General features: G+C 48.0%; 1 protein-coding gene across 10 annotated transcripts in view; it reads left to right on the plus strand.

Moving 5' to 3' along the window:
• The window catches only part of TNS1 (tensin 1), a 223,415-nt gene that overhangs the window by 55,633 nt on the left and 141,616 nt on the right, over positions 1-26,166 (plus strand). The gene's annotated exons all lie outside the window — the stretch shown is intronic.

Genomic DNA, 26,166 nt, shown 5'->3' on the forward strand with positions numbered 1-26,166 from the left:
GATGGGGTGGGGTGGAGGATGGATTATGATGGATTATTTGGGAAGGGAATGTTCTGTCAGGTGAGCTCAGCTCTTTGGAAGTGGAAATGCCCTGCCTCACATGTCATATGTTGTCAGTCTCTGCACCCCACTGTTGCTTCTATCCTCCCTGCCCCCACCCACCTTTGCTGTTCACACTTGATCTTTCAGGAAGCAGTTCAGTGAATGGAAAGAAGGAAGGAGGTTGCTTCAAAAAGGAGCTTTGAGTACTTGAGGCCCAATATCTGGTGTATCTCATGCTCTGCTTCTTAATAGCTGGGTGACCTTGGGTGAGTCATGTCACTTCTCTGAGCCTCTGTTTCATCCCCGAGGATATGGGAATAAGGAAAGGTTATTATGAGGATGAAATAGGTAATGTGTATGAAGTGCCCAGCACAGTGCCTGACACATGTTAGGTGCTAAAAAACGTAGTAATTGATTATTGTCAATTGGTAGCTCCAAGGGCCAAGCTTTATCTTGGAGCAAAGTGCTAATCGAGCAGGTGGGTTTGCTAGTGAATCCACTTCCTCCTGAGTGACCTTGCTCAAGCGAAGTACACAGCCTTGCTGGAGGCGTCTGCCCATCTGGAAACCCCAGGTTGGAGGGCACTCCCAGCAGAGGTGCAAAGGGCCTGCTTGCAGTGGCAGTTTCTGCCCCCTCTGTTGTCTTCTGCTTCTCTCAATCCCTCAGCCCTTTCTTTTCCAAATGGTGAGGAGTGAGTTTCTGCTTCTCCCTCCTTGTTCTCTTCATCCAGAGCAGAGTTTTTCTACCCTTAACCCCAGAACCTTCTGGTTTCCTTGCTCCTCCCCAGTCTACAACCTTCCTACCCTCTTTCCTGCACCTGTTCTTTTAATAACAATGAACATTTATACGGTGCTTCAGGCCTTAGAAGGCACTTAACCACATTATCTGATTTTATTCTTTTAATTCCATCACAGCATAAAACAGGCCAAAAGACCTGTTGTTGTAGTACAAATATGGGAACTGAGGCACCCAAAGGCTGAATGACTGTGCCAAGGTCTCACAGTGCAGTTCCTCACCCATGTCTGTCCCTGGGACTTTGTGCTTCCTTCTAAATGTCCCTTCCTGCCCACTGGCAGACATTTCTTAATCCTTACCTGCCCCATTCCTGTTTGCTTTCCATCTCTTGCAGCAGCTGATACATTTAGAGGGGCTGAGGGGATGAGCAGGGTGACTGGGGGACTGGACAGGTGTGAAAGGTGATGGCTCCTTATTGTATAGCAGCCTCCTGTGTGGAGACAGAGGGATGCCAAATATGACTTCTGCAGCCTGCCTGGCCATTCTTGTATATGCTGGGGGCTCAGAATGCACCAGGCTGCAGTGGTCCTGCTCTTCTCAGCCAAGGAGGCCAGCTAAGATGGGAGAGGTGGGCTGGCAGGGCAGTGGCCAGGCAGACAGATGGGGCTTTTTATAGGATTTTCCTCCTTAGGAAACAGGACCCACTGTTGGTGTGAGCCCCATCCAGCTGGCAAGTCTCTCCCCTAAAACCACAGCTCTTAGACCGCCTTGCCTTTTCCTCCTGTTGGGAAGGGCAATGTGAGCCCCAAAGCATGTAGTGAGGCTCTGTCCGCTGGGTTTTATAACCAGATCAACTTGGAGGTCATCTTATCCATCCCCCAAACTCTAGACAGGATTAATTAAGCAAATGTTTACTAAGTCCTTTCCATATGCCAGACACAGTTTTAGGTGAATAAGACAGATGACGCCTTTGCTCTCATGGGACCGACATTCTAATAGGGGAGACAGACGGTAAATAGGCAAACACGTTTTGAAGGAAATAAGTAGAGCAGTGGGTTAGAGAGTGATTAGGCTAGAATGGCCCAGGAAAATGTCTCAGGAAGTATTGTGAGGTGAGACCAAGACATGTTACAAAATGATCTGAGATGGAAAGAGCAAGTGCAAAGGCCCTGAGGTGAGAAGAGCTTGTCATGCTAGAAAGAAGGCCATATGGCTGGAGAGTAGTGAGCCCTGAAGGGTTTTGAGCAGAAGAGACATGATCTGATCTCTCCTTTGAGAATGGCAGGCACTCTGGCCTTGAGCAGGCACAAAAGGAGGAGTGGGGAGACAGGCAAGAGTCTGCCAAGATTGCCCAGGTGAAGGATCCTGGTGGCTTAGTCCATGGTGCTTAGAGGAAGGTAGTGAGAAGGGGCCAGGTCTGAGATACATGCTGTGGTAGAGCCCAGAGCCTGGCTGATGGATGGGGTGTTGGGTTGAGAGAGAGAATGGACTCAAGGATGACTCCCTGGTTTTTGGCCAGAGTAAGCTGGTGCACAGGTTCCATTTACTGAGATAGATGAAATGTGTGAGAAATTTCTAGGGAGGAAGGTACCAGGATTTCTGCTTTGCTTGGTCTCCTTTTTCATAGCTCTTCTCCCATGTTTGGGGGATTACTTGCTGATGTTCATCTCCTGTCCTCTCAAGTTCAGCCCACTCTGGCCACCCCTCTAGTAAGCTGGCTGGTTCTAGTAGATGCCTTAATATGTCATCTTCCAGACTGTTACTGTAGCATGAACTCATGACTGAGAGGAGATACATTATTTTATACATGGCAATATACTATAACAAATTACCCCTGAATTTAATAGCTTAAAGAAACAACCAACCTTTATTATCTCATATAGGTTCTGTGGGTGAGAAATTTGGGAATGGCTTTGCTGGCTGGTTCTGGCCTGGGGTCTCTTATGGGCTGACAGTCAAGGTATCAGCTGGGCTATAGTCATCTGAGAGCCTGATTGGGGCTGGAGGATCTGCTCCCACGGTGGTTCATTCATGTGGCTAGCATGTTGGGGTTGGCTGTTGGCAGGAGGTCTTAGTGTCTTACCACATGGAGCTCTCCACAGGGCTGCTTGAGCATCCTCACAACATGGCGGCTGGCTTCCTCAGAGTGGGTGAGTCAAGAAAGAGCAAGGCAGAAGTCACAATGTCTTTTATATCCTAGCCTTGGAAGACGAACACTATTATTTCTGCAATATCATATTGATTGCACAGGTCATCCTTACTGAGTGTGGGAGGAGCTGATGTGAGAACATGATACCTGGAGGCAAGAACCAATGGGGCCATCTTGGAGGCTGACTACACAGATGCCCAGAGAAAGGGCTAGGCTGACCTGGCTCCTGGGAGGTTGTAGGGGTGGTGGGAAGAGCAGGGATGTAGGAATCAGACATACCTGGATTTGGACTCAGCCCCTATTGCCTTCCGGCTATGTGAGCTGGGTAGTAGAGGATAAATGCATGTCAGCTCATATTAGGCACCTTTCTCCTTTCTTGAACCACAGGCAAAGAATGGGAAGAATCCCAGATAGTCTATGCGCAGTTCTTTGCCGTTTGGACCTGCTTGAGAGGAAATGCGTTGTGCTGGCAAATAAAGGGCCTCAGTGCTCAGCTTATAGTACATTTAAATATGTTTATTGCACAAAGGAGGGTTGAGAAATAGGTTGTACCCTCAGCTTCTAGAACAGGCCTGGACCGTAGTAGGGGTTCCAGTGAAGGAAGAAAGCAGTGGAATAAAGGAATGTTGAGAAACAAGAGGTTCCTGTTTAGGGAGAGGCTGAGGAGGAGATGAGAGCAGGAAGGAAGGAAGAGCAAAACCATTTTATATTCCCTTCCCCAAAGCCCTCCTCCTTCTGACAAAGATGATGCTCCTAATAACAATTCTAGTCATAAACATTTTCAAGTTGGGGTATAATTCATGTACCATCAAGTATACAAATTGATAAATTGGTACGTATATACGGGCCAGATCAAGAGCTAGAACATTTCCAGTACCCCAGAAGCAGCCCTATGCTCCCTTCCAAGTCAGTATCCCTCAAAGGTATTTTCTATTCTTACTTGTCCCATTAGAACTTAGTTTTGCCTCATTTTGAACTTCATGGAAATTGAATCATGTGGTATGTTTTAGTGTCTGCTTCTTTCACTCAAAATTATGTCTGGGAGGTTAACTGTGTTCCTGCCTCTTGCAATGGTTTATTCTTCTTTATTGCTGTATCATATTCCAGTATGTGAACAAACCACAATTTACTTTTCTGTTCCACTGTTGATTACCATTGGGGCTATTTCCAGTTTGGGGCTATGATGTACAGACCTGCTGTGCATATTTAATCATCTGTATCTACACAGAACTTTGTAACACACAAAATGCTTACATTCATCTCAGTCTCGTGAGGTGGGCAAGGCTTATGGTAGCCCTGTTTTATAGATCCAAAATCGAGGCCCAGGGAGGGTAACCAACTTGGCCAAGGGCACCTGGATCCACTAGTCTCCTATGTGGTTCTGGCTCTGCCCTGGGACAAATGGATTGAGAACACGTGAGGCGTAAGAGAGAATGATAGTGAGGGAAACACAGACAAATAGAAAGGGCTGGTTCAGGCACTAGAAACTCACCATCATTCATGGAAACCCCACTCCCCAGCTCTCCCCCTAAATCTCTTGAAGGAAGGAAATTCTAAGCCTCCAGTGGTCCCCACCTTTATGTCTCATATTGGTCCTTATCTGTCCCTATTTTTTTCTCTCTTGTTGAGGATTTAAAATGAATGGCCCAGGATATATCTTCTATCTTTATTTTAGCACATGGGCAGTATGTGTATACATGGCAGATTTTCTTGTTTTGCTTTTCTTCTCACTCCCTCCCACCTATGATTCTACAACCTCCAGATGCATTGTATTTATTTATGTATTGATTTATTATTTTAGAGGAAACTTTTAGTTTTAGAGTTGTAGATTTACAGAAGTGTTGCAATGATAACAGAGAGAGTACCTGCATAGCCTACACCATTTTCCCTAATCCCCAGGCACATTGTTGAGAAGCACTTTTCTCTTTCTTGATTTGCTCCTTGTTTTAAAATCACAGTCCCAGCTGCCAAGAGCAGCTCCTTCCAGCAAATGCTCATTGTCCATTCCAGGTCAGGCAAGAGTTAAATGCAAGATCTAGGCAGCTGCTAGGCTGCAAAATGCCCAGTCTCAGCCTCTGGGCAGCTCTTTCTCACCTCCTGCCTCTTTCTCTGTCTCCCTTCTATCATCTTCCCACTGGGCACGTCCTGCCCCAAGTACTAGGAGGGTGGGAAGAGGAGGCTGCAGCAATGATGTGGTCTCCTCCCCTGTACCAAAGGGATCTAAATCCCATCCTTTAAGCTGGAAAGGAAAGGAAATCCCATACTGAACCCTTCCCTTTCAGTCACATTGCACATCACCTTTCCTGCTCTCTCATAAACCCACCTGTGGCCTTCCTTCATGGTTTCATGGAAGCCTTGCTGTATTCTCCTGCTACTAGGAAGAGCTGGGATGAGAGACGTTCATAGCCTAAGGAGCCACTGATATTCCTTGGCCTTGGGCACAGAATATTGAGTTTAAATCCTGACTGCATCCATAACTGGTTGTGTGACTTTGGGCAAGTTACTTAACCTCTCTGAGTCCCAGTTTCCTCATCTCTAACATGGAGATTGTAATGGGACCTATCTTGTAGGGCTCTTGTGAGCCCTGAGAATGATAACCCAACTAAAATGCCAAGGTCAAAATTAAGTGGTCAAAAAGTTGCTAATAGTTATTCTTTTGTATTCTTCTGCTTTCTCCTAACTCATAAAAGGTGGGGAGAATCTGGGAGACAACAAAGCTTGATGAGGCCACTGGTGTCAAGACTAGATATTTGTATGTTTTTCTACTCTTCTCTTTCTCCATTATCAAGGAAGAGTAAGGAAATCAAACAGGTGAATATAATGTGTCTTTTGCTTGTTTGTTTGCCTCAGGGCACCTGAGATCTGCAGCAGTGATTTTCCGGCTCTTGTCTGTACCTTGGAATCACCAGAGTGCTTAAAAAATACTGACAGATGCCAGCGTCCTACTCTTTGGGGATCCTGATTTAATTGGTTTGGGCCATGACCTGGCATTGGGAGTTTTAAAAGTGGCAACCAGCAGTGGAATGTAAAATGTTACAACCATTCTGGAAAATAGTTTGACCATTCCTTGTAAAGTTAAACATATACTTGCCATGTGACCCATCAGTTCCACTCCAAGATATTTACCCAGGAGAAACGGAAACATATACAAGGACTTGTACATAAATACTCACAGCAGTTTTATTGGCAATAGCCAAAAATAGGAAAAACCCTAATATTCAACAACAGGTAAATGGACAAACTGTGATATAATGGCCCAGTGGGATACTACTCTGGCAAGAAAAAGAAATGAACTGCTGTTATATGCAACATTGAACTGAATCTCAAAAACACTGTGCTGAGTGGAAGGATCCAGGCACTGGACAATTTCATTAATTCCCAAAAAGGCAAAACATCATGACAAAAAGCCAATTATCAGTGTCCTGGAACCAAGGGTGGTGGGAAGATTGACTGCTGAAGGGTGTGAGGGGACTTTTTTTGGGTGACAGAAATGTTCTTTATCTTGATTGTGGTAGTCATTATGCAGATGTATACACCTTCCAGACTCATTGGACTACATGCCAAAAAGGATACACATATTATATATAAATTTTATCTCAGTAAAGTTGATTTAAATAAAAGCTTAGAGGAGTGTCCTTTGCAGCCAAACTTGAGAACTGCTGGTCTACAGCTTCTGAAAGCCCATCTCTGTCCTTTCTCTCTTGGTCAGCACTGAGCACAGTGCCACAGGCTTAAAAGCACTTTCTGTGGTAACGGGTCTCTCTTACTCTTTTTCATTTTTGGTAACAGCATCATTGAGGTATAATTTACATACCATATAATTCACCCATTTAAAGTGTACAGTTCAATGGCTTTTTGTATATTTAGTGTTGTGTGACCATCATGAGTCAATATCAGAATGTTTTCGTCACCTTGGAAAGAAACCCTGTAGTTATCACTTCTCAATCCCTCTGTCCCTCTGCCCCAGCCCTAAACAACACCTAATCTATTTTGTGTCTTCACACATTTTCCCGTTCTGGAGATCTCATATAAATGGAATAAGAGAATGTATGGTCTTTGTGACTGGCTCCTTTCACTTAGCATAATGTTTCAAGGCTCATCCTTTTTATGGCCAAATAATATTCCCTTGTATGAATAGACCACATTTTGTTTATCCATTCATCAGCTGATGGACATTGGGGTTGTTTCCACCTTTCAGTTATCGTGAATATTCATGTACAATTCTTTGTGTGGACATATGTTTGCATTTTTTCCTGGGCATATAAACCAAAGAGTGGGATTGCAGGGTCACATGGTAACTCTGTGTTCACCATTTTGAGTTGTGGCCAGACTGTTTTCCCAAGTAGCTTATATTAGTTTTCTAGGTCTACCATAACAAAGTTCCATGAATTGGGTGACTTAAAACAACAGAAATTTATTGTCTCACAGTTCTGGAGGCTAGAAGTCCAAAATCAAGGTGTTGGCAGGGCCATGCTCCTCTGAAAACTGTAGGATTCTTTCCTTGCTTCTTCCTAGCTTTTGGTGGTTTGCTGGCAGTCTTTGGTTTCTTGGCTGGTAGAAGCATCCCTGCAATCCTGTGTCTTCATATGGTATTTTCCCTGTGTGTCTTCATATCATTGTCCTTCTGTTTGTCTTTGTCCAAATTTTTATAAAGACATCAGTCATGTTGGAATAAGGCCCACAAAAATGACCTCATTTTAACTTGATTATTTCTCTATAGACCCTACTTCCAAATAAAGTCACTTTATAAGGTATTGGGGATTAGGACTTCAACATATCTTTTTCGGGGGACACAATTCAACCCATAACATAGCTGTACCATTTTACATTCTCAGCAGCAAAGTAGGAACGTTCTGATTTCTCTACATCTTCATCAATACTTATCAGCTGACTTTTTTATTATAGTCATCCTAGTAGCATGTAATGGTATCTCATTATGGTTTCCCTGATGACTAATAATGTTGAGCATCTTCTCATGTGCTTACTGGTCATTTCTATGTTTTATTTGGAGAAATTTATATTCAGATTCTTTGCCTATTTAAAAAAATGGGTTATGTATCTTTTCATTATTGAGTTGTAAGAGTTCTTCACATGTTCAGGATACAAGTCCCTTATCAGATATATGATTTGAGATATTTGTCCCATGCTGTGGGTTATCTTTTCACTTTGAAGCACAAATGTTTTAAATTTTGTACAGTCCATTTTATCTATTTTTTCTTTTATGACTTTTGCTTTTGGTGTCATATCTAAGAATTCATTGCCAAATCCAAGGTCATGAAGGATTGCCCCTGTATTTTCTTCTAACGGTTTTATAGTTTTGACTCTTACAATTAGGTCTTTCATCCATTTTGAGTTAATTTTTATTTGTGGTATGAGGTAAGGGTTCAGCTGCATTCTTTTGCATTTGTCTATCCAATTGTCCCAGAACTATTTGTTGAAAAGACTATTCCTTCTTCACCGAATGATCTTGCCAACCTTGTAAAAAATCACTGACCATAGATACAAGAATTTATTTCTAGACTCTCAGTTACAATCCATTGATCTATGTGTACATTCTTATACCAATATCACATTATTATGATTAATGTTGCTTTGTAGTAAGTATTGAAATCGGGAAGTGTGAATCTTCCATCTTTGTTCTCTTTCAAGATTGTTTTGGTTATTCTGGGTCCCATGAGTTTCCATATAAGTTTCAGGATCAGCCTATCAATTTCTACAAAGCAACTTGTTGGGAGTCTAATAGGGATTGTACTGAATTTATGGATCAATTTGGGGAGTATTGCCATCTTAGCAATAGTGAGTCTTCTGGTCCACGAGCATGAGATGTCTTTCCATTTATTTAGATCTTCTTTAATTTCTTTCAACATTGTTTTGTAGTTTTTATAGTATAAGTTTTGCACTTTTTTTGTGAAGTTGATTCCTAAGTATTTTATTCTTTGTGATACTATTTTAAATGGAATTGTTTTCTTAATTTCATTTTCAGATTGTTCATTGCCAGTGCACAGAAATACAATTGATTTTTGTGTACTGAAGATTTACCATACAATCTTGATGAACTCATTAGTTCTAGTAGATTTTTAATGGGGTCCTTAGGATTTCTATATATCACATCATGTCATCTGTGAATAGAGATAGTTTTACTTCTTCGCTTCCAACCTGGTTAGCTTTTATTTCAAATTTCCCCCCAACTGTCCTGGCTAGGACTCCAACATAATGTTGACTAGAAGTAGCAGGAGGAAAAGTCCTATCTTGTTCTTGAGCTTAGGGGAAAGCATGCAGTCTTTCACCACTAAGCATGATGTTAGCTGTAGGCTCTTTGTGGATTCCCTTTAGGTTGAGGTAATTTCCTTCTGTTTCTTGTTTGTTGAGTGCTTTTAAAAATTAAGATATAGTGGATCTGGTCAATTTTTTCTGCATTTGTTGAGATGATCATGTGGGTTTTAAAATTTTATTGATATGGATATTATGTTAATTGATTTTCAGATGTTAAAACAACCTTGCATTCCTGGGATAAAGCTCATTTGGTCATGGTATATAATTATTATTACTATTTGTTGCTGGCTTCAGTTTCTAATATTTTGTTGAGAGTTTTTGCATCTCTATTCATAAGAGATAATGATTTTGATTTTCTTTTTCTTATAATGTTTTTGTCTAGTTTTGATAGCATGGTAATATTGGCCCATAGCATGAGTTGGGAAGTGTTCACTCCTCTTTCACTTTTTGGAAGAGTTACAAAAAATTGATACTGATTTTGCTTTAGGTCTTTGGTAGAATCCACACTTAGGTTCATTGGATCTGGGATTTTCTTTGTGGGTAGTTTTTTAGTGTTAATTCAATTTTTGTTTTTTATTGGTTATAGGTCTGTTCAGATTTTCTATTTCTTCTTGAGTCAGGTTTGGTAGTTTATAGCTTTCTAGGACTTTGTCCATTTCATCTTGGTTATCTAATTTATTGGCATGCCATTGTTAATAGTATTCCTTCATGCATCTTTTTATTTTGTAAGGTTGGTAGTAATGTCTCCTCTTCCATTTCTGATTCTAGTCATTTGAGTATTTTCTCTTTTTTTCTTGGTCATTCTGCCTAAAGGTTTGTCAATGTTGTTGGCCTTTTCAAAGAACCTACTTTCTGTCTTATTCCTGCAGGGTTTTTCACTGCAATCACTTTGTTTATAGCCCTGTTTATTGAGTGTGGCTACTGGACACTCATCTCATTTAATCCTTTAAAAACCACACATAGAGCAGATGTAACGGGCCGCACTGTCCTGTGCGAATGCTGAGATCAAACGCTTTACACCAGTCATACAGCCAGCGGGCAGGGGACCTGGGGCTCCAGCTCAGGTCTGGGAGTCTGGCTCCAGATAACTTTTCACCACAGCAGGGGGCCTCCCCTGTGCCTCTTTCAGCCTCTACTCTTTGTGGCTGAGGCTTGTTTTCTGATTTGTAAGGGGAAGAGCCACATTCTCTGTTCCCTCACATCACTGTGGGCCTCAGCATCACCAGGTGAGCCTGTTAGGCATATTCCCGTCACCCTCAGCTTTGGTTCAGTGCATCTGGATCTGGGCCCAGGGGTCTGTATTATTACCTAACACAGTGATTCTGATGCTGGGGTTCCCTGCCAGCACCTGAGTAACCTGGTTTGCCTCTGGAAACTCCTCCACTCCCCTGGGTGCAGGCCCCCTGGAAGCTGCTGGTTCCTCTGGCTTCTGTTTCCCCTGGGGTGGAGGGTGAAGGATGAGGTAGAACTTGGGTGGGAAGTCATCTCCCCTCTGCTTCATAAAAATTTACAAGAAGTTGTAACATCCATCGCCTCCCCTGCTAGCCTGCCCCATCCCCATTTTCCTAAAGTTCTTTCTGAGGTGATAGTGTTGGGCCTTCAGGGGTTAATAAGTCTGCCTGGAGTGTGTTATAAGCAGTCAGTAAGTGCTAACACACACACACACACACACACACACACACACACACACGCACACACACACACACTGCTCCCCATCAGCCTGGAGTGTGTTATAAGCAGTCAGTAAGTGCTAACACACACACACACACACACACATACACACACACACACACCCTGCTCCCCATCAGCAGGGAAGGGGTGAGGCTGGAGGAGAAAGTGACACTGAGCTGTGACTGGCTTCTCATTTTCCTGGAATGTGGCTCCCAAAAGGTCTCATATTTTTTAGCGTTTCTGACTCTGGGGCTGTGTAAACATCACATGGGGGGTTGCTGCATCTGAGAGACTGTAGGAATTAGAAAGGGGGAGGGTGGGAATCCAGAGTAGGGAGAGAAGGGCAAATGGGAGATGGAGAACTGGAGCTAGAGAGGACTACAGGAGAGAGAAATCATGGGGTCCTGTTGAAACAGGACACTTAGCGAAATATGCATGAGGGAACAAAGGCCAGCAGTTTCGCACTAAGAGTGTGAGGGATTTGGTGAGGGCTGTGGCTAGGTGGGCAGGGGGACCAGTGCTATTTAGGAGTGGCATGGGAGGGCATAGGGTGACTACTGGACCCCTAGGCCATGCCAGCCTCCCTGGCCACTTCTAGCTTTTAGCTTGGGGATCTGCAGTGCTCTCTGGAGCTGGCTAAGTTGGGAGAGCGAGGGAGAGGTTGGCTTTCTTCTTCTGGGTTACGATAAGCCTGGCAGCTAGGACCTGTAGCTCCTGCCTCCTGGGGCCCCGAGGTGCCTCCTGAGAACTCAGCATTATCTCCAGCTTGGCTCTCCTGGGGGCCAACAGTCTGTCTTAACCTCCTGAGTTTCCAAGTCACTGACCTAGAACCTTTTCCAGAGCCTAGATGGCCTGGGAAGGGCCTGGTGGGGTTGGAGCGCCTCTGTCCTTGGGCTCAAGGGGATCTTGACTCTGCCATTTGCGGGAACTGTGTTATATCAGACAAGCCCTCCAAAATCTGGTTTCCCCATTGTTAGAAAAATGATGACATTGATATCAGCCAACCTTGCAAGGTTGCTGTGAGGATTAGAGAAAGTGTAGATAAAATCCTGCATGTGCTAGTCTCTTTCTCAATAGAGGATGACTCTTATTCTGTTATTCTCAGGCCCAAGCATAGCAAACCATTAAGTGCCCCAGAAATCCACCAGCCAGCAGGCCCAGCCAGCTCCTCAAGAATGACCATGGCCTTATCCTCCCCACGCTGATTCCTCCGCCAGTGTCCCTTGCTGGACTCATGTCCTTCTCCTTGCTTTGCTCTGCCCAGGACCTATGAGGCCCTGTAACCTCTGAGTGTTCTGGCTCCTGGCTGATGAGTGACTTGGGCAATTGTCTCTGCAGCCAGCAGGTGGGTAGGATGTTAGCGGGGCAGTGGTGGGGGCATTAGGAGGAAGAGGTGTGTGTGTCCTGGGCATGGTGAAGCTTCCAGTGAGTCACAGATTAACCCCCTGCCTGTTTCTGATGGCTGGACCAGGGCACCCAAGCGAAGGTGTCCAGAGGTCTTTGGGTTCAAACCAGGTTCTGTGCAAGGAAGCAGGGGAGGAAGGTCACTCATGGGTCATACATGATTGGAGGGGCAGCAGGCAAGCTCCAGTGCCTTCTCCTGTGCTCGGAAACTCACACATTGCATTCCACTGTGTGTGCCCGGCTTAAAAAGATCCTTTATTCTTGCACAGACGGATTCCATTTAATATAATCCTCACAACACCACCAAAAGATAGGCATTAATATAATCCCTTAGGGCACAGAGGAGGAAACAGGCTGGGGTGGTTTAGCAATATGCTCACACAGCCAGGAATTGAACCTAGACTTGCAGAGAACCCTGAGAGAGAGCCTGACCTGGAGTTGTTGCAGTGGGAGACCCAACCCCACATCTGATTCTTCTCCTTCAACACTCATTCTCTCTGTAACTGGGGAAGTTGCTTAGCATCATGGTGACTTGCATTCTTGATCTGTCCCTGCTATTGTGAGAATTAAATGAGTGACTGCATATAAAATGCTGAGAGCAGTAGCTCAATACCAGCATTATTCTCATCACTTCCCTGTGAGTGGGGTCCCAGCACAGAGGTGGCGGTCAGGTTGGGTGGAGGAAGTTCTGCATTACTCAGTTCACCTGAACCTCCGGGGAAGAAAATGAGAATGGTACTCCCCGGACTGGGCTGTCTTGTGAGATGGCGAGCTCTCAGCAGCTCAGTTGTGTTGTAGGGAGGCATAGACTGGGGGCAGTCAAAGTCTCTTTTGTTCTCAGATTTGGTTGTTTGGGAGCTGGAGTCAGATTTGTTCCGGCCTCCCATGCTTACAGCTGAGTGACCTTGGACCATTGTCCAAAGTGTGCTGATTCTCAGTTTTCTCATCTATCAACTGGGGACATAAGGGCCTTTCTGAAGGGTTGTGGTAAGGATTAAATTGGCTAGATATGGTGACTGCTTGTCATCCCCTGGTGCACAGTAGCCAGTGATTTGTGACAGCTGTGGTTGGGGTAGTGGCATTGTGGGTATTATCATGAGATGCTCTCTGCATCTGCAGGTGATGATCTCAGAGCTGGAATACACGTGTAATCCACTTGTGTTACCTTTTCCCTGGGCCAGGGCTGTGGCTATGCCCCAGAGCAGTCTGCATTTTCCTGCCTAGGCACTCTTCGGCTGATTCCCTGAGGCATCTGGGGTCCTTCCCAGGTTGAACCACTGTTCCCTTCCACAGACTTAAATCTTCAACTGTCCTCTGGCTTTCATTCCAACCCCTAATCTTCATCTTCTTTAGGATCCACTTCAAATTTTTAAAAAATTTGAAATACTTTTAGACTTACAGGAAGTTTACAAAAATGCTACCAAGAGTTCCCATATATCCTTCCCTCAGCTTCCCGAAATGTTGGCAACTTACAGAACCACTGCAGTTATTGAAACCAGGGGATTAACATGGATCTGATGCTGTTAACTAATCGACAGATCTTGGTAGCATTTGGCCAGTTTATCCACTACTGCCCCTTTTTGGGTCCAGGATATATCCTACTATATCTTATATATCATATATTTATATATATATTATATACACACACATATATCTTATGTCTTATATATACCTTATAATCATATAAATATGTGTATCTCCCACCATATATATCCTAATATACATATGTTAAAGATATTTTATTCTAAGGAATTGGCTCACACAGTTGTGGAGGTGTTGGGTCTGGAATCTGTAGGGCAGGCTGGTGGGCAGGACGCTCAGGCGGGAGTTGATGTTGCAGTCTTCAGGCAGAAGGCTTCTCCAGGAAACCTTAGTTCTTGCTCCTTGTGCTTTCACCGGATTGATGAGGCCCGCCCACCCGAATGAGAGAAATCTCCTGTATTTAAGGTCAACTGATTGTGGATATTAACCACATCTACAAAATACCCTCACACACCACTTAGAGTGTGTTTGATGAAATCACTGGGTACTATAGCCTAGCCAAGCTGACACAGAAGACTAACCATCACACCCAGCCTGCTCGTTCCATAGGAAGCACGAAAGTCATTTAGCTTTCTGTGTGTCACCATGGTGGGTGGGTGGGTGGAGAATACAGGGGTCTCATCAGGCTGACTTGGGATAGAAGCGTGCAATTCTAGTCCAGGCCTCTTTAGTTTCTAGCTTTGACCTTTGACTCCTGCCCTCTGTGAGAGTTTGGGCAAATCCCCCCTTTCATCTATAAAATGGGAGAATCATTATTGTTGTCGGGTGGGTCGGGGGATCAGAAGAAGGATGTTAAATGTGTGCCTTGGAAGCCTGAGTGGGAATGGCCCCTCCACAGGGCTTGAATTCAGGTACCTTCCAGGATGTGCATCTGCTATTCTGAGGATGCACCTGGGGTACCCTTCCCTTCTTGGGGGAGCTTTAGGTAGTGCTGGCAGCAGCTCCCCTCTCTGATCTGATCACTTTGGAAGAGGATATCCAGAGAGACCAAAGGGGGTTGACACAGAGCCCAGGCAGGTGGAGAATAATTGGAGATGCAGGGAGGCCTTGGGCATGGTCTGTAACCAGGCAGAGTTCGCTAAAGCTCTGTGTCAGGCTGGTGGGGCAGAGAGGGAGAGGTCTGGCTTTCCCAGAACTGGGGAAGGAGATGTGGAAACTAGGAAGAAAGGGGGCTTCATGCAAGAGGAACACCCTAAATATGTCCCCTTCTGTTAGGATCCTGACATTCCTCCTACCTGTCTATGTGTCCATGTCCTCTTTTTCATAAGTGGCAACAGGCCTAGGGTGGTTCTAGCTTCAGGAGAGGAGTGGGCACTGGCCACAGTCTCTGAGGGTCACCAGATGATTGTCTTGGTCTTAATGGACTACAACCAAGGAGGAAACAGGTTGAAACTGCAGCTAGAGGGAATGGGGTTAGTTCTGAGAGGCACCTCTGGGGGTGGGGAGCCAGAGAAGGGGCACTGGGAACCTAAAGGAGCAGCTGGGACCCCTTAGCTAGAATCTCAAGAAGAGAAGTGGTTGTGTTTGGCTGGGGGAGGGCCAAGCCTTCCTGCACTGGTGGGGCGTGTGTCTGTGGGGGACAGGATGATAGCTGAGCTGCCAGGGACCTGGAAGGAGAGTCTTAGGGTCCCAGTGTGCCTCCCAGTGGCCTGGGGAAAAACAGCACAGGCCAGCTGTGCCCCCTGAAGACCCCATCTGTTCTCACATCTCCCCTGCATTTACCCTCACAAATCCAGCCTCTGGGTCCTTGACAAGGTCCAGGACAGGGGACTGGTGTCAGTGAGCATCCCTGGGCAGTGAGCTTGACCAGCCCCAGCCTCGGCAGCGGTACTGTAAGGTGGGGATAATGAGAATAATATCTACCTTGCCAGGTTGACGTGAAGAGCTTTGGAAACGGTGCACATAGTGGGGCGACTGTTCCTGACCGGGGTGATGAGTGGGAGCGCCTTTGTGTGCAGCTGGCAGTCCTGCCCTCCACTCACTGGGCAAGTTAGTGGAGGGGCTGGTGGAGTCTCCCAGGACCCTGGTGCAGGAGTGGGTCCCTCCTCTCTGCAGCTGCTACTCCTCCTCCCCCAGCTCCCCTCCCACATGAAGATGATAAACACTCTGCCAGCTCAGAACAGGGCCTGACCTCAGCGGCGAGGCATCTCCCCTCGCCCCCCACCCTCCCGGCAGCCGCCGCATTCCTGGACAGGATGAGGTAGGGCTGCTCAGCTCGCCCCTCTCCCCTCTCTCCTCCCAGCCTCCTCTATCCTGTCCGCTGCCCACCACCCGCTGCTTCCTTCTGCCCAGGCTCATCAGAGCCTTGAGTGCCAAAGGTCGCAATTGTAGATCTCAGATAGGATAGTCAATAATAGTAATAATAAAAATAATAATATTGGTTACTCTTTATTAAGCAATTAGGCATCAGGTCCCATGCCAAGTGCATTACATGGATCATGTCAATGAATTCTCAAAACACCCCCAGGAGAGAGTTACTATTATTATTATTCCAGTTTTAGGATGGTCAGGGAGGGAAGGCGAGGGCAGGGGACACCAAGGCTCAGAGAGGTCAAGCTGCTTGCCCAACGTCACACACATAATTATGGGTAGAGCCAGAATCTCTGTGCTGCTGATGTCCCAACACCCCTCTCCCTCCTCCAGCAGCAGTAGGTTCCAGTAGCCTGTCTCAGCCTGGGACACAGGACCACGTCCTGAGAGCAGATGCAGGAATGGGAGGCAAGACCTGCTTAGGGGCCTGGGCCTTCCTGGGCGTCTCAGCTGCCAGGAAAGGTGGGTGGGGATTTCCTGGGTGCTGAGAGCTTTGTGGAGGGAAGTTGGTGTCCCTCACTGCTCCTTCCCGCTTCCTAGCTGTGTAAGTAGAAACCTGGCAGCAGGTGGCCCCCTCCAGGGCACACCCTAGCCCCTTTGTCTTCAGGCCTATTTCAGGCTCTGATGGACAATGAAAGCATTTTTTTTATTACTATTCCCCCCATGAACCTCACATTTGAGAAATTACACTCATTCCTTATTTTTATTAATCAAATAAATTTTGGCTACCACCTAGAACTTCCAGGAGCTATTCCATGGAATAACCTATATTTCCATACCACGTTGACATAATTCCAGCCCAAAGCTCGGAAGTGTGATGTTTTGAAATGTTGACCAAGGCTCACAGCTTCCATTTCTACCTTCCAGTTCCCCTAGCGGTCTAACCTCCATTCAACTTGCTGCCATCTCTCCCTTTCTGCCATTTCTGTGTAATAACCGTGCAGACCCCAAACCCTGTGCATCCCAGGCCCTCCCACCTTCCTATCCTTCCACTCCCTCCCACAGATCACATCGTTCTTGTCTTCCTGTCCAACTCTTTCATTGCTTTAGTTCACCTCTGGGCCTTGGGCTCCTGCCGGGCTGGTTACCTGCCTGCTTTCGAGGTTCAGCTAGGAGGCTTGGGTATCAGAGAAATGTGGGTTCAAATCCTGGCTCTGCCACCCACTGGCGTTGGGGCCTTGAGAAAGTCACTTACCCTTCTGATTAAATGTAAAATGGGCACGATAATGTCGACTTCCGAGGGCTGTGTGGGAGTGGAGATAATGGAAGTACAGGGCCAGGCCGGAGCTGCCCTTGATGAACAGCAGCTCGTGCTGTTACTATTCACCATTCTGCCCCAGCCATCCACCTGCCAGGAGCCCTGTTCCGCCTCTGCAGCGGATGCTTCAGGTGTGTTCGCAGACCTGCGTATTCAGGATGCGGATGCATGACTCCTGTTGTGGGGCTCTGTACCCCACGCAGGGAGCAGTTTGTGTGAGCACCCAGCTCCCCAGCTGCTGTCAGGTGCATTCTCCTTTCTACTGTACAGTATCGTCGTCACCGTCCTACACTATTGCTTCAGTTTTTTAAAAAGGATTTGCTTTTTTAACCTTTCTCATTCTAACTGATAGAATTTATGGGTTTAATCTGCAATAGTATATTTTTGAATTTATTTCTAAATACAAAATATTAAAATAAAATTGTTGAGTCTTGTTTCCAACTAAAATCATCTCAGATCCCACACTTTGGGAAACATGGATCAGATGAACTTCCCCCCTTGTATGTTTTTTTAAGTGTCATTTCTTTATTATGGGAGATTTAAAACATATGCCGAAGTAACCAGAATAGTATGATGAAGTTCTTTGTACCCACCCTCCTGCTTGAACAACCATCAATTTTTTGCTGTTTTGGTTTCCTCTGACCCCCTCAATCCCCCCACCTTTTTTTTTTTCCTAGAGTGTTTTTAAAGCAAATGGAAGACATTATATCATTTCATTGTAAGTACTTTAGTATGTATCATTAACAGATAAAAACTTTTAATTTGAACATTATCCTAATACCATTATCATAGTCAACATAATTAATAATAATTTCTTAAGAGCTGCTAATACCTAGTCTGTATTCAGTTTTCCCTGATTATCTCAAAATGTCTTGTTTGTTGTTTGTTTGAATCAGACAGATGAATTTGGGACCCAGTTTTTGTCTATTTCTATAATAATTGGTTATCAACACATATCACTGACTCTGTCTCTTCACTGATCAAGTGGTGGCACAGATTCACTTTTCCTGACGCGTCCTTGTTCTGTCCCTCACCTCTCCTTTCCATCTCTCCCTGCAGGCTCCTAACTGGGGTCTCTGTCCCGCTGGCTGTGAAATCCGGAGCCCAGTATCCCTCCCATTTTCAGTCCCCTCTCTGGCCTTGATCTGCCCTGCCCACTGCCCTGTCCCAGGAAGGAGGGGCTCTGGAAGGAGAGGGGTGTGGGGTGTGGGGAGCAGCATCTTGGGGTGCTGTCGGGCAGAGAGGAGAAAACTCATGTACCAGTGTCCCTGGCTGCCTCATCTGATAAATATCATGTCCCTGAGATGTCCATGCAAGGCTGCCTGGCTTGCTCTGAGCAATGCTGAAGGGGCTGGTTGTGGGTGACTGGACGCTGGGAAGCACAGCTGCCATCCCAGGTGGCCCGGCAGGGGGTGACCAAGGCCTTGTGGGAACATGTCCCTCTTTCAGGCACGCCCCCCACCATGGCTTCACCCCCTATGCCCCTGCACCCTCTGCTCTCATTGCCAGCTAAGGCCCTGCCCTCTTGGAGCCTGGTCGGCTGCTGTCAAGCCTGAGACGCTGCTCTGATCCCTGATCTCATCTCCTTGGGGCTGGAAAGTCATGCCCAGAGTCCCGGGGCCTGTGTCCTCCCACTTCTCCCTCTGCTTCTGAGGCCTTGCACCTCACCTCCGCTGGCTGTTGGATTTGCCTTCTTGGAAATTGAGGGCATGGAGATACTTGGGTCCTCTTTCCAGCTTTCTTCCCAAGATCCTGTACACCTTTGGGGAAGCCACAGCCCTTCTCTGGGCCTCACTATTCTCATGGAAGCAATGCCCAGAACAGCTCTTGACCTCACTGATTGAGTTGCCAAGACAGAAACTTGAGATTGAGGTGTTAGTGTGTTTTTGTGCACGTGTGTGTCTCTAGTGTGTACATATGTGCGTGCACACCTTGTTGCTGCAGCCCTAGAACTTGGGTCGGGCTATGAGGCGAGGAAGACTGAAGTGAGGGCTGCCTGGGACCCCCGAGGTCCCACAGAGCTTCCTGGTGACCACATCTCTTGCCTGTGCCCTGCTGCCTCTTCCCTTCACATAGCTCAGGGACCACATCTCTCTTCTGTCTCTTTCCTGTCAGACTTTTCCCTCTGTGTCCGTGTTACCCCCCCTTCATCCATGCCCCTTAGGACTCTGTGTGTTCATGTCATCTTCTGGGTCCTGCCTTGTTCCCCAAGTCCCAGACCTTCATCCTGACCCACCAGCCCTAAAATCCAAAGACCCCTCCCTCTTGACCCCATGATGGGGATGCCCCTTTCTCCATCTTCATAGCTCCCTCGTTTCCTCCAAAGCACTCAGGAATTCAGGGGCTTGGGGGACTCACGTCCTCCTGTCCCCTGGTCCAGGGACACGCTTTGCTCCTCAAGGCAGCTGCAGGTGACCCAGAATGCCCATCTAACACCTGACACCTTTGTGGGCATATTGTCCTGTGTATGTGTGTGCTGCTGATGGTCGTCCCCCTTTCCTGAGCCTGTAATGAACACGAATTTTCTCTGAGAAAGATCATCTCTGAGATGGCCCTCATCTGTCCAGTGGCACTCAAATATGTGACTTAAATCATCCAGGAGGGGAGATTATTTGAGGTCCTGGAATGAGCCCTGGCTTGGGAGTTGGAAGACCTGGGTTCGAATTCTTAGCCTCTTACCTCCTAGTGGTGGGGTCTCGGGGAGCCTCAGTCCTCTCACCTGCTGAAAAGTGGCCATAACAATGACATTATTGGGTTGTGATAAGGATGGGGTGAGATGAGGCGCTGAAAGAGCCCCTGGCAGGAGGGGCTCCTGAAGCATCCCACCACCGCATGTTCTGCCCAGGGTACGGACTCACCAGAGGGCAGGGGGTTTGGGCTTGCCCAGCTTGGAGGGACTGGAATGAGGGGAGGACAGCCTGTAGTTTAGCCCACTTCTCAGGGTGAACTAACTCTCTCTCCTTCCCTGTGTGGGCATCTCAGAGGGGAAACTGAGGCCTGTGGCACACTTGGGCTCCCTGGAGAGGGGAGAGTGCAGGCTCCTGGCCAAGGCATCTGTGCTGGTGGCGCCAGCTTCTGGGGCAACTCCAGGATGGTGCTGCGGGTGGGTGGAATCCACAGGGGTGAGACACCAAGGCTGGAACGTGCCGAGGATGCTTGGGGCTGCTTATCTCAGGCCAGGAATGCATTGCAATATTATTAGCCAGCAGCCTTCATGCCTTTGGCATAACCACCAGGGTGGCATGGCAGACACCTGTCCAGTTCTGCCTGCCCAGGCCCTCCAGGGGTGCCTATGCCAAACCTCCTGCAGCTGGAGTTCATGTATGTGCTTGTGTGCAAGTGTGCATGTCAATGTGGGTCCTTGGGAGTCTTTAAGCATGGGAATGTGTGTGCAAAGAGGGTGCACATGTATCTGTACACATATCTCATGCCTTTATATGTGGATTGTGTGAATTTAAGTGCATATGCTGTGTGTAGTCTGTGCATGCATGCCTGAGTATGTGTGTACAGAAGTGTGAGTGTGCATGATTATGTGGCTGTGTCGGTGTGAGCCTATGCCTGGAGGAAGCAGGAAGCCCTGCGGGTCCTAGGGAGCAGGAGGGAAGTAAAGGATGGAGGGGAGGCTGATGATACCACCAGAACATGATAAGAGGCTGGGAGGGCTGGATGGGGGTGGAGGGGGCAGCAGGCACATGTGCAGGGCAGGCAGGAGGGGCTGCTGGGGCTGTGAGCAGTTGGGGCTGGGGCCACTCCCCTTAACTGGAAGCTCCAAGGCAGCCCAGCATAGAAAAGAGCCCTGAGGCCAGCTAGCCTGGGTCCGTCCCCTGCCTCTAGCACTCACTAGCCTTGTGACCTTGGGCAAGTGACTCAACCTCCCCAAGCCTCAGTTTCCTCACCTGTTTGGTAGTGGTCATAATAGTACCTGTCTAGTAGAGTTATTGGGAGTTAAAAATACAGTATCTGGAAGACACTAAGAGCTCAATGATAAGTGATAACATATCCCCATCACTGTCATCATCAGGCCTCTGTCTGCCCTTAGTCTGACCTTGGTAGTACCTCTCTGGCAGCCTCCCCACCCCACCCAGGCTGTATGCAGGACCGCTAGCACATTATGCTCATGGCATGGTTCTGAGGTGGAGGCCCAGAGAGGGTTCAAGACTGGCCTAGCCATGAGGACCCAGCCCCCGGCAGTTCTTACCACCGTGCTACACTGCCTTGCTCATACTTCTGGGGTGGCAGTGCCTTCAGGCTGGAGAGGTAAGGAGGGTCTGGAAGGCTTCCTCTCCCAGGCCCTGTCTCTTCACAGAAGATGCAGCTTCCTACAGCACTGAAGTTTCCACTCCCTGTCCAACTGCCCTTCTATGAGCCTTCTGCTCTTCAGCCCCCTGATCCTGCTGTGAGTCCTGACTCTCAGCGAGGAGTGGGCTCCTAGCATGGCAGACCCTCGCCCAGCGCTGCCCTGGAGAGCTGGCCATCTGGCTCTGGACTGAGGTCCTCACGCCTGGTTGGGCTACCCCAGCTCTACCTTCTGCTCCTGACTCTAGGCAGACGACAATGGAATTCCTAGGAAGCACTGGGCCCGCTTGGAGCGGGGCCCCCGCCCGCCCGCCCTCTGTCCCTGCCAGCATATCCCACATCTTCTCTCTTGCCCTGCCAGGCCCCTGGGCCTCCCAGGTGCCAGGACAGCTGGCCCCCCATGGGCAGCAGGCCCAGGGGGTCACCAGGCATGCAGAGGTCAGAGCGGATATTTGGCCCTGGCACGGTGGGGTGAGCAGAGGCAGGTGGCATCCGTCAGGATCCCTCGTCCAGGTAGGCTGTGACTGCTCTGGATGCCGGCCAGACAAGACTTGCTTTTCACAACACCACCAACTACCCAGAAGGAAAAGGAAGAACCAACAACAATAAAAACACCACCAAAGGTTTCTTTTTTTTGACTCTGCTGTTAGTGGCCAGTTGGCTGTACATCATTAACCGGGGCTGGAGCTCTGCCAGGGAGGGTGCTTGGGCCGAGACTCGCAGCCTGAACATGATGTGCCCAGAACACAGTCAGCGTGGGCCCCGCGGAGGGACCGCTGGAGGGAAGGGTTCCGGCTGTGGGCCCTCTCCCTGCTCCCCTGCCCGACCGCAGCCTGTTCTGACGACTGCTCGTGCTGTGCCTGGAGCCCGAGTCCCTGATTTGGGCCCTGCAGGTCCCTCTCCAACCAGGGGCACAGCTGCTCTTTCGTCCTCGGTCTCAGGGCCAGGCTCCTGCTTCCGTCCCCCATGGGTGAGGCCAGTGTGATGCAGGGGCCTGAGCGCTGGGTGGATGGAACCTCAGCCGGTTTTAGGATTGACCTCATGGGATTCCTCCATATGGTGGCATTGGGGCTCCCTACCGGTCCTTCCTGGGCCTCAGTTTCCACATCATTACAAGGAGAGGCTTGGGCTGGTCAGTGCTAAATTCTTGTCAACACTGAGTGAACCCCAACTGGGGGGCCTGGGGTGATTGTCTCCCAGAGTTTGGAGCCCTTCTTGTCCCCTCCCTGGTCCCATTGGTGAGACAGGGAGCCACGTCTCAAGTGAGCCCTGCTGTGGCCCCATCACATCTTTTTGGATGGTCCCTCCAGCCACCTGGAAGCCGACCAGGGTGGAGGTCCAGTACCTGAAGGGGACATCAAGAGGGAGAACCAGCCAGGGGTCTGGTGTTTGGGTGGAGCCAACATGGCCCTAGGGTCCGTGGACCCTGGGGCAGGCCCACTGCCTCCTGCAGGGCCGGCGCTGTGGCATGTGTGGGCGGGGTCACTAATTTGAGAACAGAGTCTTAGGGAACCTCTCTGGCCCTCTTAGGGGTAAAAAGGCATAGCAGCTACGAGTGCAAGCTGGGGTCCAGCCCAGTCACCGCCGCTTCTGTGCTGTCTTATCATTACTGACTTTGGGCAAGTGATTTCATCTCTCGCCTCTGAGCTCCCTCAACTGTACAACACGGGGCTGGAATAACACCTGCTCTGAGCGCTGCAGTGAGGAGTGAGTGAGCTGATACCGCATGTACAGGGTCATCATGGGCCCGGCACATTAGCTGTTAGGGTCTGAGCGATCCCTCCCTCTGGCCCTTCTTTGGGCATCAAACAATGCTGTTCGTGTTGTGTGTTTGTGTTTGTGTCGGCCCAGCGCCTCCCTCCTTCTCTAGACCATGTGCTCCTGGATGGCAGGTGTTCCGCTGGCTTTGCTTATTTTCCCCATGGTGCTGCGCTGGGCCTGACCCACGCAGACACTCAAAAAGCATTGGTTGAATGACTGGGTTGAATGTATGAGTGGATGGAAGCCCGATGGGAAAGGATCAGAACCAGGGAAATGACTGAGCACCCAGAATGTGGAAAGATCCCAGAAACCGTGAAAGGGTTGGTAGTATCTGGTCTGTGAAGTGACTACTCTGGAGATTGTGAATAACTCTCCGTGTGTATGATTTTGGGGTAAAGCTTTGAAGGGATTTGTTCTCTGAACTAACCAAGAGCCCCTGAAAACAGGTTTCTTCTCAGTAGCAGGTGCTGCCCGGGGGGATGGGAGTGGCCTCTGGGGCCTGGTGTGCAGGCAGAGGCTGGTGAGCCTGTTAGGCATGAGGGAGCCCTGCACCGCACAGGATATTGATTATTAGCAAGGCCCCGAGCTCCCTGCCAACTCAATGGTGCTGCTGCTTCAGTTTGAGGAGTGGTAGCCATCGTAGCTGCTGTCTCTGACCTTTGGTGTCCTCATCTGTAAAATGGGATTCATAGTGGCTAATTCCCAGAGGGTTGTTAGGAGGATTAAAATAGGTTAACACCCACAAAGCTCTGAGAACAGTGCCTGGCTCATGGGAAGCCTCCCAATAAATGTGAGCATTTATTAAACAGGGCCAAAGATATATATGGGAAGGAGAGAGGAATTGCGACTCTGGGGTGTGGGTGGTGATGGCCTCTTAGAAGTAGGAAGATATGGGGGGAGCATAAATATGTGTGGGGCTCTTCTGTGCCAGACTCTGCACTCAGTGCTCAGAGTGATTAACTGTCTGAGGTCACACAGTGAGCAACTGGGAAGGCCAGACTTCAGATATGGTCTGTGCAACCCCAAGGCCTGCATTTTCTCTCCTCCATACTTGGTCTTGGTGGGATGCTGCAGGTTTTTCCCATTCTTATACCCTGGGAGGGACATGACTTCATTTCGAGGTGGAGCAAAGTGATTATTATTATCTATAGGAGTAGAGCCTAAGTCCTCACGAGGGAAGTCTCCAGCTCTCTCTAGCCCTGAAACTGCTATATAAATTAAAAAATATGGGGAGAATGTGGGTATAGGGCATGGGATGCAGTTTTCAGCAGTTGATGGCCATGGAGCATGGAGAAAGGAGAAACAGTCATAAGGGGAATCCTGGAGGCATGAGGCTGGATGTTCAGAAGCAGGAATGGTGCAATGAGGGTTAGACGGGCTGCACAGGCGGGAGGTGGATGCACAGCAGAGTGAGAAGGCAGAAGAGGGCCATGATGATGAGGAGAAAGAGGAGAGAGAGGAAGCCAAGGTTTGGCAGGCCCCAGGCAGCAGGCAGCTCCCAACTTTGGGCAAGGGTGGTTGGATGGGTTCAGATCTCACAGGGCTACTGGGCAAGTCCTGGGGGTGGGAGGCTAGTTGCCAGCATGAGAGCCAGCCTGGGACAGCATGTGAAAGGCAGATGTTCAGGGACTAGCCGGGCTCCTCACCTCGCCAGCTCGGCAGCCTGCTTGGCTAAGGGTCAGCTCTCATGCTGAGGCCAGCACGCTCCCCACTGATCAGCGCCTACAGGACTGGCCTTGTCAGGATGCTGTCCTGTCCTTAGCAGTTGCTTAGCCTCTGGCTGTTTCAGCCTCTTGGACATTCAGCGATGAATGGGAAATGGTCCCAGGCTACAAGGAATTCACAGATGAAGGGGCAGAGAGACAAAGGAGGTGTATGTGGGCAGTGGAGTTTGCCCTGGCTCACTTTCAGTCTTTCAAGTATTTGATGATGCATGTTGCATCCTTTTTTTATCATCTGAAATAAAAATTGGGCCCAATTTCTTCAACTTCCTTTGTGATTTTAGTCAACAAACTTTCGATGCATGTTTACTGGTATCCTCCTCTGGACACTCTTTGGTTTATAGAACAGAAGAGAACTCAACTTTTCTGATGGTGTCCAAGCAGCATGGAGTGAAGGGGAACTCTTACCTCATTTGGTCTGGATTCTATACCTCTATTAATGCAACCCAAAGTGCGCATGCCTTTTGGGGGGCAGCCATATCCTACTGTCAGCTGAACTTATGTTTTCACTAACACAACATTCCCTACACAACTATTATTAATTCTGTTTTTTTAAAATGACTTTTGGATGTTGGTCCAAAGTCTAAAAGGGACTTTACCCCAAGAGAAATGTTCCCTTGCTAATTCTGGCCTCTTTATAAAGTTAGTTTTTCATTTTGGTTTTGTTGAGTGTCTTAGCTATTCCTTTTTGCTGTTTTTTTCCTTCATGCACTTGGTAAACTCCATTCTAAATCTTTACCTAAGTTGCTGATAAGTATGTTGGACAAGCCAGGGCAGAGGACAGAGCCCCTTGGCAAGTCAGGAAGTTGACATTGATCTATTAATCAACACCCCTTGGCTTGCTGGCTAGGAATCCACTCAGCGTTCTATCTCGTCTCCAAGCATTCCATCACAGATCCTGCCAACACCTTCCTGAAATCCAGATAATCTAGGTCTGGGGGATTCCCCGCCAGTCCAGCCTCGGAACCTGACAGTAATGGGGTTAGGGTGGTGGATGTGGCTAT

Source organism: Manis pentadactyla, chromosome 6 (genome assembly GCF_030020395.1).
Source record: "Manis pentadactyla isolate mManPen7 chromosome 6, mManPen7.hap1, whole genome shotgun sequence".
Lineage (NCBI taxonomy): Eukaryota > Metazoa > Chordata > Mammalia > Pholidota > Manidae > Manis > Manis pentadactyla.